This window comes from Macadamia integrifolia, chromosome 2, assembly GCF_013358625.1.
Source record: "Macadamia integrifolia cultivar HAES 741 chromosome 2, SCU_Mint_v3, whole genome shotgun sequence".
In the NCBI taxonomy this organism is placed as follows: Eukaryota; Viridiplantae; Streptophyta; class Magnoliopsida; order Proteales; family Proteaceae; genus Macadamia; species Macadamia integrifolia.
Window position 1 is genome coordinate 17,732,849 of NC_056558.1, and position 16,755 is coordinate 17,749,603.

General features: G+C 37.5%; 1 long non-coding RNA gene and 1 pseudogene across 1 annotated transcript; both read left to right on the forward strand.

Annotated features, from left to right (window-relative positions):
• Window positions 1-433: 433 nt before the first annotated feature.
• On the forward strand, window positions 434-15,066 carry LOC122064044 (annotated as a pseudogene).
• Window positions 2,013-12,527, forward strand: LOC122071170. The gene is made up of 4 exons (XR_006138075.1): window positions 2,013-2,087; window positions 2,234-2,373; window positions 11,938-12,045; window positions 12,168-12,527. It is a non-coding gene; the product is annotated as an uncharacterized LOC122071170 (long non-coding RNA).
• Window positions 15,067-16,755: the final 1,689 nt, after the last annotated feature.

Below are 16,755 nucleotides of genomic sequence, written 5' to 3' on the forward strand. Positions count from 1 at the left end.
AACCAGAGAAAACTCTGATAAATATCCGTAGTGATACTGATGTAGTGATACTGATGTGCAGATCGTTCACCTGACTTGAGTATAATGACGAATGACAAAAGATTAATCAAATCGTCAGAGTAGTAAACCTATTTTTATTTGGCTGTTCATTTCGAAGTCGACAAGATAATTTTGACCCCGTCATAGAATGAAAGGTGTGGGCCCCACATGACAGTTACAAACAGGGAGCATTTCTTTTTTTGTTTTTTTTTTTGTTTTTCGTAAAACCGCATGACAGAATGGACCTTGGGAGTGGGAGTCTTCGGAGTTGGTTTGTAAGAGGAAACCAATTCCCTCAAAAACATATTTCATACTCATAGAAGAAAACATAAAATCCGAACTCTCCTTCTTCCTGTGGGTTGGGCTGAGTCTCTCACTCTCTCTCTCTCTCTCTCTCTCTCTCTCTCTCTCTCGATTTCCACTAGAGATTGCTGACATCAACACGTAATTTTGAATTAAGGAGATAAAGATGAGTTTGCGTCTTTCTGAGGTTTTAAATGTAGAGTTAGCTGTATTGAGATTGTACTCTGAGCTCAACAATGGCAGAATGGAACCTCTCTGTTTGTTCTTCCATGACTTCACTGTTTCTGCTCTTCTTCTTTTTCTACTGTTGTTGCTTCTCTACTTGTTCTTTAGCAGTTAATTTTACGTATGACCATCGCTCTCATCATTGATGGCCAGCGAAAGCTTCTCATTTCTGCATCCATACATTACCCTCGCAGCGTCCCTGGGGTTAGTTATTGATACATTCGCATTCATTGTTCATTTTGGTTCTTTGTGATTTCTTTAGTTTTTAATTGATATTTAATAAGTTTGGACTATGGAACTGCTAAGGAAGGTGGGGTTGATGTGATTGAAACTTACGTTTTTTGGAATGGACATGAGCTTTCTCCGGACAATGTGAGTTGGTTGTTTGATGTTTTGTTTAGATCGAGAGAAAAAGAGAAGCATTGACAGATTGGTTGGGATTTAACTGATTCTGGTTTTGAATCTTGTAGTATTACTTCGGGGGGCGCTTCAATCTGGTTGAGTTTGTGAAGATTGTTCAGAGGGCTGGGATGTATTTGATCTTGCGGATTGGCATATTTGTTGCCGCAGAATGGAATTTCGGGTCTCTTTTTTTTTTTTTTTTTGGATCGAATTTTCTATTGGGGGTATTTCTTATGTAATCTTGTTTTAAAGTGCTTCTAGTCTTTTGTTTGTGGATGAAAGCTTAACAGCAATTTGGTGGTGCATTACAGCGGCGTTCCTGTCTGGCTGCATTATGTGCCTGGCACAGTCGAACCCTTCAAGGTATTGAAATTTTAATATTTAGGCAATGATTTTCCTTGAAAGACTGGATCTTGCTCTTCCTAAATAACTTGTCCTGTTTCTCGTATCCAGAGTCACATGGAGAACTGCATCACATTCATTGTGAACATGATGAAGCAGGAGACGTTCTTTGCATCACAGGGAGGCCCCATCATCTTGGCACAGGCAAGTATAACTCTTAATCAAGCAAAAGTTTGGCTTAACTGTTTTTGTTATGGTTGATATTCATTTTAAATAACTCTGTATTCTGGAGATTATGTTCAGCTAAACCTTGGATGTTCATAAATTTGAATGATAAAAGCAATGAGAATACTGTCTGCATCAATCTGGAAATTGAGATACTAGTCAGCATTGTTTACTGAGTAGATGGCAATTACCAGAGGTGAAGACAGTTTGATTGCAGTTGAACTTGCTTTTAAATTTATTTGATAAGGATAATTCAATGAAAAACATACAAAAATGAATTCTTCATAGGAAAATATTTATCCTTTCAATGAGGATTTATACACTACATTGAAGTCTATACTTTGGATCATTGAAATCTAAACATTGATATTATTCTTTGATGAGAAACTTAGCTCTCTAGAATATTTCCTTCCAGATCAGTTACTGGCATGTTGATATATTTTATCCGAATTTCTTAATGGTAGTTTCTTGTTCATCAGGTTTCACAATGTCATAAATTTAAGGAGGCCAGAAATGTCTTGCAAATAATTTGTTCCCCTTGGTTACGTTTGGTATTTATTAGCTACTTTCTTACTCTTGTTGCCTTTTCAGTTCTCTGCTTAAAATATTTTGATCCTGTTGGCTAGAATTTCTAGTATTGTATGACATGATAATGAGTTGAACCTGCATTGATGATCTTTGCATTTAATGCAGATAGAAAATGAATATGGGGACACTGAAGCAGCTTATAGAGATGGAGGAAAGCCCTATGCTATGTGGGCTGCAAGAATGGCTCTTTCTCAGGATATAGGTGTGCCATGGACAATGTGCCAGCAATATGATGCTCCTGACCCTGTGGTGAGTGATTTATCATGTTATTAATCTTTTAATTTTGGTAATCTTACAGTAAGTAAGTAGCACAAAACCAGATACTGATACCTCAAATTCATTCTTTGTTGGTGTCTGAGCTTGCATAGTTAGTTGACTGTTGCCATAAATAAATTAATGGTGGAAGGGAAAACCTAACATGGAGAATCTCTCTTTACAATTTTTTGCTGTATTTTTTAATAAATATCTTCAGAAGCCACAAATAGTTGCATAAATTTGTAACTTCAGGATGTTGCTGCAAAAATATGGCTCATCCAACTGTATGTGACAGAAACTTTTTCCACTCAGTGTTTATGTACTTCATTACAGTTGTACAATCAGCCCAAAATGTCATAATGACAAAACGAGATATTGAAAGAGCTGATCAACAAGAATAACCAAAAAAAAAAAAAAAAAGACAAAGAAAATTCCATGGTTAGGTCCAGTGTACTTCTGTAATTGGTCATATTGTATACGATTACCCTCTTGCTTACAGAAACAAGAAACCCAAGAATCCACTGCACCCATAAACTTAGTGCTCTCTCTCTCTCTCTCTCTCTCACACACACACACACACACGCACATACATCAACATGTTAAAGAGAGCTAATGGAGAGACACCATATGGTTGGCCCTTTATACGGACTCCACCATAGTTGCAAACTTGCAATCATATCCAATTTCTAATAAGAAGCCTACAAATCCAATCATAAATGCGAAGAGAAGTGCTTAGGGAGAGGAGCTCACCCATAAAGGTATGAGTAAAACATAGGGAATGTGTCACTGGAATTCGAAATGCTTAATGGAAGGAATCTAACCAACTCTCAATTTATTTCTAGAGAGTTGGATCCTCAAAATGCTGAACATGATCAAGCAGAACTGACAACGAAGGAAAAAGTAGTAGAAGATGACAATGATAAAGAAGAAGAGACCAACCATTCAAATTCAGTTTTTAGGAGAGAGATCCTCCAAATCTCAACCATGATTAAAAAAAAGAAACTTCTTTTCAGATCAAGTATAGAGCCAGTAACTTTGCAGTGCATCATGCGAGGATGATGCTGAAGATCCTTACTGTATTAAGCCAATAAAAGAAGGCACATTGACAGTAAAAGTTAAATAAAAAGGACAAACAGGTATTGTTGAATAATCTGTATTGGAGTTGGCATTGGTATGCTGAATTGTGTTTTTCGGTGTCAGAGTGTGCATGCCCTGTGATAATGGATAAACTGGTAAACTACATTTGACCAGAGAAACCCAACTAAGCCAAAAAAGTGATCTAGAGAAAATTTGTTTTCACTTAATTGATGGTGCCAATAGCTTTGCTACTCAGCATGTGAGGTTGAATCTAACATCTTATCGCATCTCATTTGAACATGAGTGACACCAATGGTAAAATCAGGTCCAATACCAAGGAAGTCATCTAGATGCCTAGGGATGGAAACTCTTAGTTCTTCTGGCAAGGAACAAAGAGAGAGAGAAACTTGCAGAGCACAGAAGAGGTACGCAGTTTGTTTATTCAAGTAATTATTTCCAGAACTGCAGAATTTCAAACCCAACTCCCTTATGATGGAACCAGCTCTGTCAATTTAATTCCAATCAAGCTGAAATTTTAGGATTAAATTCCTAATCCCAAAACCTATTGAATTCAACCATTAACAGTGCCAACTCCCTATTATCAGCTATATAAATATAATAAATCTCTGAAACTGGTTTGGGTGGAGTCAATAGTAAAAGCTTAGAAGATGAGTTCAGATCTCCCAAACCCAACTCCATTCTTTCTCAAACTTTTGGTCAAAGTTTCCCAATTGAAGAGAGCTATTTCCCAAAATTTCAGGTCAATCTGAGTTGAATGTAGAAGTTCTTGGAAGTCAGTCCTTTTCAACCCAAAGCTACCACTAGAGATGAGCACTATAATATTTCTTGAGTAAAATATGATTTCCAGTAGCAGTGATTAAGGATAGCCTAATCTGATCTGAAGAACAAATCAACAAGAAGAAGGGTTGAATCACCAGGCCATGACCCTGGGAGAATGAGAACACACAATTCTTCACTTAAGGCTCCACCATATTGCCTCCTCCAGTAAACAAAACAGAATATTAATCCAAAGAACATAGTAATCACTCTTTCACACTCAATTTATTAAATCTACTCAAAATAGAACGCTATCTATCTATTAAGTATTCTAATGTAACTCAAACTCCTCTATCCTGTAGACTAAGACACCCAGCTAGATACCATTCCCCTATGCAAATTTAAACCCTCAACTATGTGTTTATAGATTAGGCCCATTACAATAAATAACACACAAACAAGTAGCCCAAGACCAAAAGAACCTATACATGGTCCAAAACAAGGACTTCCTTGGGCCATTTTGGCGGAGTCTGAACTGCACCATTTCCTGGGAGTATAATATACTTAGTTCCAAAAGTTGTAGATGTGTAGCATAAAAAAACATCACCAAGAACAACCAACAATAACAAATCCTTATTCCAACTTAATGGGTTTGGCTACATGGATCCATGCAAGGACAAAGTGGAAAAGTAAAAGGGAAAAGAAACAGAAAACAACAACAGAAATGGAGTAAAATACAGCTAGATGGGGTCCGCTACATGATCCTAGACCTCCAATCCGCTTTATTCGAGGTCATAGTTGGGGCAAGACCTAATCTATGCATATCTTTCCTCACTACTCATATAGTCAATTTTGGACTGCCCCTAGCTCTTTTAGATCTTTTTATATGGATTAAATCAATCCTCCTTACTGGTGCATCCATAGGCCTTTGTTGAACATACCACCTCAAACGACTTTCTCGGAGCTTATCATAGATCGGGTCAACTCCCAAATCTGCTCTAATATGTTCATTTGTTACCTTATCTTCCTAGTTTTGCTGCACATCCATCTTAACATCCTCATCTCTGCTACAATTCTTATCTATATGACGTTTCTTAATTGCCCAAAATTTCACCGTGTACACCATAACCAGATGTACAACTATTTTATAGAATTTTCCTTTAAGCTTTACAGGGATACGTCAGTCATACAACACTTCGACGCACCTCTCCACTTCGTCCATCCAATTTTAATTCTGTGTGACACATCATCCTCTATATCGCCTTCTTTATCAATGATTGATCTCAAATATTTAAAATATTATTTTGTGATATCTCTCTCTCCTCAGTGTTTACCATATTGTCATCCCTACCAGTGTGACTAAAGTTACACATCCTATACTCCGTCTTTGTTCTACTTAAACTAAAGATTCTTGATTCGAAGGTTGATCTCCATTGCTCTAGCTTAATGTTAATCCCTGATTTTGTCCCATCCAATAAAACTATATCTTCAGTGAAAAGCATACAACATGGAACCTCATCTTAAATGTTCCTAGTTAAATCATCTATGACAAGGGAAAAAAAAATAAGGGCTTAGAGCTGGCCCTTGATGATGCCGAGTAGTAATTGAGAAATCTCTTCCTTGCCCTCCCTTGGTTCTCACACTAGTCACCATGTTATCATACATATCTTTAATGACATCCACATATTTGCTTGACACCCTTCTCTTCTCTAGTACATGCTGGATAAACTCTCTAGAGACTCTGCCGTAGGTTTTTTCTAAGTCAATAAAGACCATGTGGAGGTTCTTCTTGGNTTTAGTCGGGCCTTAACCGGGCTACGGACATGTTTAATGTTAAACGGGCTTTAACCGGTTTTTAAACGGGCCCTCTTTAAAATGTGCTATTATATTCCGGCCCACTCATGCAAGCCCAAAAAAATGACAATAAATCAATAAATGATACCAAATATAACCATTATTTAAAATGTGAACATGTCTTTACTTTTTAGTTTTTATTCTTTAATTTGGGGGGTAAAATAGGTATTTTACAATCATTAAAGGGTCGGTCCAAGTCGGTGCACAATAGGTCGGTCTCGATCGGGCGCCCGACGGTCCAAGTAGCAAAACCGAGACCGACCATTTATAAACGGGCCGGGCTCAAGCCCGACACGTTTAATAAACGGCCCGGGCCGGGCCGGTCTATAAACGGTCGGTCCCGGTCGGTTTAGTCGGGTCGGGCCACGAATTGACACCCCTAGTTTTAAGTATCGGTGCGTATCGTGCCGTATCGGCCGATACGTATCCGTATCTGTAGGCATCGGCACGATACATACCGATACGTATCATAAAAATTTTAAAACCCTTATGTATCGATACGTATCCTACGATACACACTGATACGCATCGATACACCACCGATACGCACCGATACTCTATGAAAAATTCAAAATTGAAGTGAAATGTACGTTTCGGTATGTATCGGTACGTATCGATACGTATCGGTATATATCGACCGATACACACCGATACGTACCGATACGGTCATAAAATGGCCAAAATGGGTAATTTTTTAGAAAAACATAATTTTTTGAGGTGTTTTTTTTCCAAAGTTGTTGCCAACTATTTTTCTCTCTAATTAAAGTGGAAATCAAGGTTGGGAACAAGGATTTTACATTTATGGGACAATTACATACCTTGGATTCTTAGTGCGATACTCTCAATTTACTGTTTATGCATAATACATGTTATATATAACTTTTTTTAACTATTTTTTTATGCAAATGTGTATAAAAAAGTGTTTCCTATCCATTTATGTGCGTATCTTTAGCGTATCTTAGCATATCTCCGATACGATACGATACTCTCCGATACGTATCTTAATTTTGGCCGACCGATACAATGACCGATACCGATACTTTAATCCTTGACGGCACTGATTGCTCGTGCGAGAGTTATGCTGCGGGACCGCAGTTCTGATGCCGAGCTGAGCTCCACTTTTGATGCCGAGCCGAGCTCTACCTTGTGAAACCGAGCTGGGCTCAACCTTTGATACTGAGCTGAGCTCTAGGTTCTGACTCCGAGCCGATCTGTATACTCTGATTTTGATGATTTCCTTTTTGTACTTGATATGTGATTTGTACTTTTATTGTGTAAATATCATGCCTTCGGGCCCACATGTATATAATTATTGTATCACAATTCAGGTATCAAGTATTATGGGAATATTCACAGGTAAACCAAGTCTTCCGCTGATCTGATAAGTTTTTATTAGTTGTGTGTATGCTGGGGTGGAATACAGTATCATATGATCCTGGCAGGTTTGGGTTAACCGGTGTTAACCCGGTCACTGGCCCGGTTCTGTGCGAACGGGGTGTGACACAAAACTTATTGAATTCAACCATTAACAGTCCCAACTCCCTATTATCAGCTATATAAATATAATAAATCTCTGAAACTGGTTTGGGTGGAGTCAATAGTAAAAGCTTAGAAGATGAGTTCAGATCTCCCAAACCCAACTCCATTCTTTCCCAAACTTTTTGGTCAAAGTTTCCCAATTGAAGAGAGCTATTTCCCAAAATTTCAGGTCAATCTGAGTTGAATGTAGAAGTTCTTGGAAGTCAGTCCTTTTCAACCCAAAGCTACCACTAGAGATGAGCACTATAATATTTCTTGAGTGAAATATGATTTCCAGTAGCAGTGATTAAGGATAGCCTAATCTGATCTGAAGAACAAATCAACAAGAAGAAGGGTTGAATCACCAGGCCATGACCCTGGGAAAATGAGAACACACAATTCTTCACTTAAGGCTCCACCATATTGCCTCCTCCAGTAAACAAAACAGAATATTAATCCAAAGAACATAGTAATCACTCTTTCACACTCAATTTATTAAATCTACTCAAAATAGAACGCTATCTATCTATTAAGTATTCTAATGTAACTCAAACTCTTCTATCCTATAGAGTATAGACTAAGACACCCAGCTAGATGCCATTCCCCTATGCAAATTTAAACCCTCAACTATGTGTTTATAGATTAGGCCCATTACAATAAATAACACACAAACAAGTAGCCCAAGACCAAAAGAACTTATACATGGTCCAAAACAAGGACTTCCTTGGGCCATTTTGGCGGAGTCTGAACTGCACCATTTCCTGGGAGTATAATATACTTAGTTCCAAAAGTTGTAGATGTGTAGCATAAAAAAACATCACCAACAACAACCAACAATAACAAATCCTTATTCCAACTTAATGGGTTTGCTACATGGATCCATGCAAGGACAAAGTGGAAAAGTAAAAAGGAAAAGAAACAGAAAACAACAACAGAAATGGAGTAAAATACAGCTAGATGGGGTCCGCTACATGGATCCTAGACCTCCAATTCGCTTTATTCGAGGTCATAGTTGGGGCAAGACCTAATCTATGCATATCTTTCCTCACTACTCATATAGTCAATTTTGGACTGCCCCTAGCTCTTTTAGATCTTTTTATATGGATTAAATCAATCCTCCTTACTGGTGCATCCATAGGCCTTTGTTGAACATATCACCTCAAACGACTTTCTCGGAGCTTATCATGGATCGGGTCAACTCCCAAATCTGCTCTAATATGTTCATTTGTTACCTTATCTTCCTAGTTTTGCTGCACATCCATCTTAACATCCTCATCTCTGCTACAATTCTTATCTATATGACATTTCTTAATTGTCCAAAATTTCACCCTGTACACCATAACCAGATGTACAACTATTTTATAGAATTTTCCTTTAAGCTTTACAGGGATACGTCGGTCATACAACACTTCGACGCACCTCTCCACTTCGTCCATCCAATTTTAATTCTGTGTGAGACATCATCCTCTATATCGCCTTCTTTATCAATTGATCCCAAATATTTAAAATATTATTTTGTGATATCTCTCTCTCCTCAGTGTTTACCATATTGTCATCCCTACCAGTGTGACTAAAGTTACACATCCTATACTCCGTCTTTGTTCTACTTAAACTAAAGATTCTTGATTCGAAGGTTGATCTCCATTGCTCTAGCTTAATGTTAATCCCTGATTTTGTCCCATCTAATAAAACTATATCTTCAGTGAAAAGCATACAACATGGAACCTCATCTTAAATGTTCCTAGTTAAATCATCTATGACAAGGGAAAAAAAATAAGGGCTTAGAGCTGGCCCTTGATGATGCCCAATAGTAATTGGGAAATCTCTTCCTTGCCCTCCCTTGGTTCTCACACTAGTCACCATGTTATCATACATATCTTTAATGACATCCACATATTTGCTTGACACCCTTCTCTTCTCTAGTACATGCTGGATAAACTCTCTAGAGACTCTGCCGTAGGTTTTTTCTAAGTCAATAAAGACCATGTGGAGGTTCTTCTTGGTGGCTCTAAAGGTTTCCATGAGCCTCCTGAGTAGGTAAATAGCTTCTGTTGTGGATCTACCTGGCATTGAAACAAAACGATTTTCCGAGATAGTAGTTTCTCTTCTTATTTTTGCTTCTCCCATAGTTTCATGGTATAACTCATTAGTTTTATGCCTCTATAGTTATTGCAGTTCTGGGAATCCATTTCTTTTGTAGATCAAAACTACTGTGCTTCTTCTCCACTCATCTGACCTTTTCCTTGTATTCATAATCTTGTTAAAGAGGTTAATTAATCATGATATTCCACAGAATCCTAAGCTCTTCCACATTTCTATTAGGAACTCGTCTAGGTCTGGTGTCTTACCTTATTTCATCTTTCTTAAAGCTTCCTTAACTTTAGCCACTCCAATCTTTTGTATATATCTATGGGCCTATGGCGTGTGGTGTCTTGGAGAATAGTGCACTCTTCCGGGCTAATCTAACTCGAGTTGTTTTCATTTAGTAGCTTACAAAAATTCTCATCCCATCTCTTCATAATGTCATCATCCCTTACTAGCACTCTACCACCATCACCTTTAATACACCTAACATGATCGAAATCTCTACTCTTCATATCTCTCATATTAGCTATCTTATAGGTTGATTTTTCCCTTCCTTTGTGTTCAAATTATTATAAAGGTCATCATATTGCTTCACCCTTGCTTTCTCTATAATCTTCCCTAAGCTTTGTTTTTGGCAGCATAATATCTATTTTTATCTTAACACTTTAGTCCTTTTCCAATTCTTAAAACTATCTTTCTTAGACTTAATGGCTGCCAGGACCTCCTCATCCCACCACCAAGTCTCCCTATGGACCTAGAAAGTGCCCTTTGATTCCCCTAGGACTTCTTTATTGACCTTTTTAGTATATGTCATCATCTCGGTCCACATAGTATTGGTGGCTCCCACACAAATCCACTTTCCTTGTTTGACCACTTTATCAGTAAATAAATCCAAGGCAACTCCTTTTAACATCCACCATCTTTTTTTTTTGGTTAAAGAAATAATGCATTAAGAAAAGAAAGAGCTATACAAAGGGGGAAAAGAGGTGGGGGGAGGCCATTGGCCAGCTAAAGGAGGGGAACAAGACAAACACTAAGAAAAAGAAAGGCAGAGTCAACACATGGGGGACAAGAAGCAAGAGGGGAGGCTCTCAAGGGAGAAGGGGAGAGGATGATGGTAGAAGGAAAGCCCTCGGAGACAATAATGAGCTTGTTCCACCATCTTACCTTAGGGCAAATCGGCTTCCCTATCCTACGTGTTTGTGAACTGAGATGCATATCCAAGACCAGCAGTCTATGTTGAGAGGTCAGGCTCTTCCAAGTATAACTTTGCAATCCTTACACAACCATCTGACTGACCTTCTACTTTGGAAGAAATCTATTTGACTGTTATGCTGTCCACTTTTACAAGTAACAACATGCTCCTCTCTCTTTTCAAAGAAAGTGTTCATAATGGGTAGATTATAGGCCACCGCAAAGTCTAGGACTAATTTCCCTCTTCGTTCCTCTCCCCTATTCCATATCCTCCATGTACATCTTCGTAACCTCGACAGTCTCTATAACACCCTAATCTGATATTTGTACCCCTACTTGTGGACAAGAAAGAAGAAAAAACAGAGGAAGCCAATGCTTGCATGGTTGGCAGCTGTGGAGTGCCAAGAAGGCAGAAGTGACCCCACCTGCTCTTGTTCAGTCTGCCAATATCTTCCTATTTACACGCTATGCACAAGGACCTGTGTAACATTAACACTCATTTTTCAAAACATTTCAGGGTTAGACAGAGACAATATCTCTGTTTTCCATATAAGCCTATACAATTTTCAGTACACGTTTTCTAGGTTTTAAATTTTTTGCAATATCCTCAAAATTTTGGGAATTTGCTCCAGTTCCTAGGGTATGTAAACAACTTGTGAAGAAAAAAATACTGGTGCATTTTGGACAAAATAGGAAGGTCTAAGAAAATTAAAAAAAATAAAATAGAAGAGACTAGGAATTTAGAGATTAAATAGGATAGTAGGAATCTGTTAAAATTAGTAGACAATATTTATTTCCTTTCACTTTTTGGATGTGGACATGTGGTATAGTCCAAAACTGAAATCTGAACATGTCAGACACCGATTGTTTGTTTGACTCTGGCACATGAATCAGTGTCCTTGTTACATAGGTAAGGCTATGGATATGTTCATTGGTGTACCTAGTGAGCTGGGCATTCAGAAAAAAACGGTGTCCTTATTCTGTAGGTCAACTGCCTTTGTTGTCTATGCAATGGTTGATTAATTTCTCCTTTGATTTTCTTGTTCCTTGAAGAATGCTGGACCATTTTATGAATGGGTAGGAGCAGGACTCACCAGTGTCAAGATTGAGGGTTTTACAAGTGGAACCATCGACTTATCTCAAAGTTCTTGGGTCTACAAGGTAATTTCTGTTCCCTAAGCTCATTCACTTACATTATCATTTGTATGAGAATTTACAAGTGAATTGGTCTTCTAACCATAGAAACTTTGAAGTACTTTCTTCTGATGGCATAATGTGTTCAGGTTCGATCCACATTAACTTGACATGGCAGAGATATGACAAAGTGCAACATTTTGGACTTAAAAATGAAGTTCCAGATGCGGGTCCAGCCCACTGTCCTCCAGTGTCCAGTTAACATAGGTTTTTTATAATCTGGGTACTAACCTAGCTTCTGCTCATTCATGGGAAGAATCATGGTCACTGCTTTGGTATATGTGTGTAATTTTTTCTGCATGCATGATTAACAACTTAGCAAACGGGGTTGAATTGTGAAACATGATTTATGTAGCCTACCCCATTTAGTTTGGTGAAGGCATAGTTCTGTTGAGCATGATTCAACGACAACAACTTAACACAGCATGGTATCTTGTTTTGTATTTGTAAATGAGGGAGAACACTACTAGATCATAGAAAAACTAATTCGTGAATTTCACTTCCTTTGTGCAAAAAACATTTTTCATTCCATGCATCTTAGTGAAGTACTGAAGTAACTCTTTTTTTTCCCTTTTCCACACCAGATTGGATTGGAGGGGGAGCACCTAAATATATACAAGGAAAGCGAGTTGAAAAATGTGAAGTGGGTATCAACCTCAGCCACCAAAGAATCAACCTCTCACATGGTACAAGGTATCATTATTCTTTATAATTGGGCAAAAAGCAACATTCATCAAAAAAAAAAAAAAAAAAAAAAAAAAAAAAAAAAGGGGAGTTCTTGCAGAATACTCATAAAATAAAGATAGGAATTTTCAAGTAGGCATGTCAAGGGTACTTTAATTACGAATTTAATGGACTCCTCACTTTGTATCCCTGGTAAGTAGTGCTGTATTTCAGGATCTAATTATAAAAGGAAATGCGGTAGTGCATGATTTCATGATCAGTTGCCTGCTGCATGTCCTAGGTTTACTTATTTATGATTTTCTTTTTGAATTAAACTTTTTAGTCACTTCTAGCTGTTCTTTCTTGAGAAAATAATATTATGCTTAAATTTTGCAGGCAATTGTGGATCCTCCACCTGGAGATGAACCTGTTGGGTTGGATTTGATACATATGGGGAAAAAGCGCTGGATTGGCTGAATGGCGAAGCAATTGGAAGATACTGGCCTAGGACAAGCTCTATACATGATGAATGCCCTAAACAATGCAATTACAGAGGGAATTTCAGCCTAACAAATGTAGCACTGGCTGTGGAGAACCAACTCAAAGACGGTAAACAGGAGGGGGAAAAAAGACAAAATGCATATCACTGTTATTTCCCTTCTCTGTGTGCACAACTTTGAAGTCTTACTTTCCGTATATACACAACTCATAATTGGTGTGCTTAATAGCTTGCTTACTCTACTGGAACATAGTTTACCTCAAGCAGTCAACCTAGCATGGACTAACATGATTGGAGAACTTATGACTTCTTGAGAGACCTTTTGAATCACTACTTTTTTTTCCAATTTTCAAAACTGTATATAAAGGTAGTCTGAAACGGAAAAAGCAAGCTCAGATTTGGTCTTTTCAAATAATTTCAGTCACTCTTTGGAACCGGATGACATATCCAGGTCGTGGTAAGTTGCTACCTGAGTCGAAGTTTCCTGACACGGTAATGACACTACTGGAGCTAATTCTGATTCCCTCTTACATAAACATAAGAGATTTAGATGGTACATAAGTCTCTTTTAATCATTTAAATTATAAAAAGCAAGAAAGGATACCAGGGTCAACTTGTGGCATCTTGTGAGATATTAATGAACGACTTAATTTCTAAAGCATTCAGAAATCAGACTTTCAAAATGACAAGACATGCATTTCCTTAAAAAAAAAAAAAAAAAAAAAAAAAAGGCCTAAAGGTATTTGTTTTGAGGGCTGGTTTTCTGTTGCTCTAGAAATGTTAAATATTCTGGTGTGCTACTCTGTTCTTCCAGTTGAATTTGTACTTTAACCATCTTAAAATTTGTTATGGCATCTGGAACAGGTACCATGTTCCATGATCCTGGTTTCGGCCATCGGGAAACATTCTTCTGATCTTTGAGGAGAAAGGTGGAAATCAAAATGAGATTAAGTTCTCAAGACGACAAGTGACCAGCATATGTGCTACTGCTTCAGAGGACCATCCTGCAGTGGATCTTGAATCTTGGCAGAAAGATGCTGCGGAAAATAAGGCAGCCAAGGCAATTCTACATCTTAGATGTCCCAAGAACGGTTGTATTTCCCCTGTGAAATTTGCAAGCTTTGGAACTCCTAATGGAACATGTGGATCTTACAGCAGAGGGGACTGTCATGATCCTACTTCCATTGATCTGGTTGAGAAGGTAAGGAAGATGAACACATATGACCCACCTCAGAATTGTTGTCTTTCGTTCAATCTTGACAGTCCTTAGTCTTTTACCCTCATAAATGCTACAAAAAAAAGCGCCACTTATAAATTCCTGATTATGCTATTGCCACTATGTGATTTAAGGATAAATTTGTTGTTTCTGTTTCTTACATTTTTCATTAAACTTGGGCCCACCTGCCAAGCTCTTGGGTGTGATGCTGTCCACTATGGGCTTATTCCCTGCCTTTTTCCCATGCTAGGCCTTGATCAGAGGAATTGACTCTGATCCATGGATCATTTATTGCTGAATCTGTTTTCATTTCATTGCTGATCTGTCTAAACAAAACTGATTGTGCCATAGCATTAGAGAACTTCAGCAAGGACTTATGCCCGGGCTTGACCAAGAAACTTAATGTTGAAGCAGTGTGTGGTTGAGATTTCCAGTTGCTGCAACCCTTGAATTTTGCTCGTCTGTCAATCACGGTTGTCATATTTATTAGTTTCATTTGATTTTTTTTTTCTCTTACAGTCCTTATAGGAAATATTGATCTTTAGTTATTACAAAATGAAAGCTTTCTGTATCTTTCTTGAAATCTTGAAATTAAGATATGAAATTAATGCCATTGGATAGTCTTCTCTGTGTTGCACATGGATGCTATTTCTGTGTGTAAAATCTTCATTGCCACAATTTTCTCCCACAGGCTTATAAGTGTAGGGGGAAGTGTGGTTAAACTGAATCATTGTCAATGGACACCTGAAGTATTGCAATAGAATTTCTGCTGCTATCATGCTTATAAGAAACAGATACAGAAATAATTTTTTAATTCAAATAAAATAATGAACTTCCATTGATGGTCAATGTATAGAAAAATCAAGTGAAGTGCCAACTTTATAAAATTCAAATGACCATCAATGATATCTAATGTGTATGTACAATAAAATGTGAATTTCAAGATGTTGCCAAGGCCATTGGCTTATCCCTGATGCTCAAAATGTTTTGAATGACAGTTTTGTTACTCAAATCAATTTCACAATTATCTATATAGGTGATGTCTTATTGTTTACTGACTATAGAACAACAGTGGAAACATCTCTGTATATTCAATCAGATTATCAGAAAAATTGTAGTTTAGTTGTTTCTACTCCTAAAATTAAGTAATTCTGAGATGATCTTTTAAATCAAAAGTTATAAAAACTGGTTTCAGAAAATATGTTAAAAATATAACCAGTAATCATATAGTTGTCAAAGTATTTATCTATCCTTTATTTGATATCTCAGATATGTCAAATATATTAAAATTCTCTTCTGAATTTCTCATTTTTCGTGAATTCATAAAGGGAAAAGATGTTTGAAAAGTCCACTTAATCCATTACAAAAGGCATTTTATGTCATAAATGATCCAAAATAACAAAAAGGCTAAAGTTTTCAAACTCCAAAACCCAAATCACTAGTGGGTCATCTAAGCACTTATCGGCTTATCTCATTATCTCAAAATAAAGATCTTATTACACCAATGCCAAAAATTTTACCCTAAAGGACATTATGAATGCTTCATCACCTTACCATGGTCAACTTCCTACTTGCAAAATTATAGTCAAACCACACACTAGCGAACCAAGCTCAAGCCGGTCGGGTCAGTTGATCTGACCTGACTCAACCAACATCCCTGATGTCCCCCCCCCCCCCCCCCCCAAATTTTTTTTTTTTTCCCGGTCCTACTCTATCCTATTCTATGGGGAAAGGGAACCAAGAGGTCTTGGGTTGTGCTTGAATTGCACCACATGCTACCAAGTGTGCTAGGCATTAGTTCACAAAATTTTTAATCATCACAACAAGACATTGTCAGTTGTCTTCCAAACTTGTTTGTTGAAAACATCAAAATAAAATATCGTCAATATTTTGATAATAACTTTCATTATGATGATGTAACACTGGGAGACTTAATAAATACAATTACTATGGAAGTCTTAGATTTATGATGATATTTTAATATATTAGGTTGAAAAATTAGCCAAAAAGTGAATAGAAAACTAGTCAAAAAAACAGGAACAAAATTTCATGGGTGGGACGTAGCCATGTCCAAACATAGGGCATGCCTATTGTGCACCTCAAGGGGACACGTGCCCCTGTGTCTGGGCATGGTCCCTATGTCTCGCCCAGAAAACACTGCCGTTGGAAAGGATTAGGAAGTTCATAGGAACAATTTGGCTCTCTTCTTTTAGTTTATCCTTAAAAGTAATATATAATATTAAAAAAATCTTACAATCCATGTGGCTCTTTGGTTGCAAAGGAGATTAAAGGGAAGGGA